Below are 3166 nucleotides of genomic sequence, written 5' to 3' on the forward strand. Positions count from 1 at the left end.
TTACCAGAAGTAAGGGGGTGGGGGAGGTAGAAAAGAGTAAAAGGGATCAAATATATGATGACAGAAAGAAATTTAACTTTGGGTGATGAACACACAATTCAATATACAGATGATGCATTATAGAATTGTACACTCAAAATCTATACAATTTTATTAACCAATGTCACTTAGCCTTTTTTTTTCTGGATGCTTTCTTATCCCTCAGTTCCCTAAATAGGGCTCCCCTGATTACATAGTAATTTGAATTAGTTTCCCATTTTAAATTATCTTTAATATTTTGAAAATTATCTTAATTTGGGGACATATTTTTACACTTGATATTACATTTGATATTTTAAATATCTACCCCATTAATTGATAGAAACTACTTATGTAAAATTTTTTCCCATATTATATCCTCAAAACAAAAAATGGAAAAGGGTAAAGGAAGGAAGAGAAAAAAGGAGAAAAGGAAAGGAAGAAAAAGGAAGGTGTAAGAGAAAGATGAAACTTAGGTAAAGGAGATAAGATAAACAAATGCAGGTTCATTGTACTGTAATTTTAATTTTTTAGTGAGTCTGAATGATTTCAAAATAAAAGATGGGAAAAATGAATTCTTACTCTCAAAACCCAAAGGCTATAAGCTTCAATAGGAAGGAAAATGTTCATTTCAAAGTTATGAGGATAATGTCTGGCTTTTAGTAGGCCTCAAAAATATTTGCTGAATAAATGAATGCACATTGTTCAAATTCTATTATTTAGGGATTGGTGTAAGTCAATTTTCCTCAGAATGTAAAACAAGGAAATTCCGTCCCTCTTCAATTAATGGTGTATTTCCCTGAATCAAGCAATATAAACTAAATTTGACATCTTGACATAATTTTGCCTTATCAAGTTGGGGGTTTAGAATAAAAAGTAATCATGAAATTCAGAATCTATATTTAGTCAAGTTCATAATCGAATATCTCTTTTTTATTTACTTTAATTCATTATATATATCATATTTATTTTTATTTACTTATATTATCTATCTTCTCATATAAGCAGATGTAACTAAAAACCAGATTATTGATTAAAGTGCTTCTATGTGGCCTCTCCAACCTGAAGATGTTAAGATATTTCATCTTCTTATATGATAGTTTACTTCCTGTAGGTGAAGCTTTCCAGAGGGATTCTTATAACATTTTTTAATTAGATTCATGGAGGAGTCACTTGAGACTGGATTCCTCTAATTTCAGCCTTAAACTAGTGGTTAAACACTCTATTCTCTTCCTTAGATCAGTTGGAAGGGGACATGCGGACGTCAATTCTCTGAGCTTCAGCAGCATACTTTAGACTTTTGTCAGAGACTGGCTCAGAGCTAAGCACTACTCTCCTTTGCAAGTCCAAAGCCAACTCCGTATTGTCTCAGTGAGGGTATCTTTCTAGAGACATCCACCAGAATCCTCCCTTCACCCTCCCAGTAATCTTTTCTACAGAGTGTCTTCAATAGCTGTCATGGGCATAAAACCTACATAAATTGAAAAGTATATTTTCCTTGATAGAAATATAGAAAAAGACATGGGGACTGGAGGTATTGAAGAGGTTTTAAAATCAGAGTTGCTCTTGTTGATATTAGTGGAGTCCCTGAGGCTCCCAAGTATGTGCCATTAGTGTTTGGCAAAGTAACGTAACTGGGAAAAGAAGGTGACAGGAAATTTTCTGGAATTTAATCTCACTTACAACCATATATTAGGGTATTTCACAGGGTTTGTTTCAAGAAAGTTCTCTGCTGCTAACTTTTTGGTACCAGTAAGATGTATTATATTCCAATATATTAATTAAATTTTAATGTTACATTGATGTTACTTGTCCAGAAGTAAATAGCCCTATGGAAGGAGTCAACATTTTATCGTTACTCTTTTGATCCTGTTTAGAAATTTTAATGCTTAGCTGTAGATCTAGTGATGAAAAGGGAAACGCTGTTGAGTTACATTTCAGGTTGGTATTTGGCACAACTATAATTTAAAAAATTATATGTCACAAAAATCTTTAATAAAAAGTAGATGTCCTCTCTGTTATATATTTTTTGTAAAGGTTAAGTGCACGATGTTTCACTTTTAAGGTGATTCTTAAATTGATAACAAAGTTACTCCCTTTTTATAGAGATGTCAACCATAATACATGGTTCATTAAATAATGACCCACAGTCTTTTTCACTCCTCATGCCTTCCTTTAGTATTTTAAATAAAAACCTATGCTTGATTCCCTTACATAGAAAATTTATTGTTACTGACTTTTCTATGTAACAATCAAGCATTATAATTCACCTATTTGCACTCCATCAAAAATAATATATTTTTTATAAAAATTAAGCCAATCACTGGTTAAGGTTTAGATACGTATGCTTCTAAATGTCTACATTTAATCAACCACAAAAGATGACTCAGGAAAGAGTATATAGTGCTATTCATTTCCCATAACATGAAAATCTATATACTAGCTAACTGTTTATAGTTCAGATAACTTTGGAATGTATTATAAGTAATAGTTTATTTCTTTTGTAAAGTATAATCAAATAGAATGTTACAAAATTATGTGACGAGTATAGAGATTAACTGTGAAAATTCCTGTTCTTAAATCAAGTAGTAATATTAAAATCGCACATACACCCATACACACAGGTTTTAAGTAAATGACTGAGTACTTTGGAGCTCAATCTTACTATACAAATAACTCATTGACTTCAGAGTTTATCAGTAATCCCAGCTCTGTGACAGGTGTTTTGTTTTGGTCCTGAGAATGAATGCAAATAAATGAATTTACTAAAGTAAAGTTATATTAAAAAGTTTAAATAAAGTGATTACCTTTTTCTATACCTGATGATAACAACATCAACAAAAAATACTCTCTTTTGAACATCGTACCTATGTGTTCATATGTGTGGTGTGTGTTTGTTTCGTTTTAATATTGTCATCTGATTTTCTCTTTTGATCATTGATAGACTTATTTGTTCTAATTTGGATTTGTGCCACTGTGAAACAAGGATAGATAACAGTAATGATGCTTTACAAACTCTTTGTTGTTACTTAAATAGTTAATGTAAATTTTGATTAGTTTAACACCCTTAGAGTTTTTAAGCAGTGAAAGTATCAGTGCAAACGATATTTCCTTACATGTGAGCATGAGAAAGTAAGCAGATCTCTAT

The sequence above is a fragment of the Pteropus vampyrus genome, unplaced genomic scaffold (assembly GCF_000151845.1).
Source record: "Pteropus vampyrus isolate Shadow unplaced genomic scaffold, Pvam_2.0 Scaffold26, whole genome shotgun sequence".
NCBI classification, from domain to species: domain Eukaryota; kingdom Metazoa; phylum Chordata; class Mammalia; order Chiroptera; family Pteropodidae; genus Pteropus; species Pteropus vampyrus.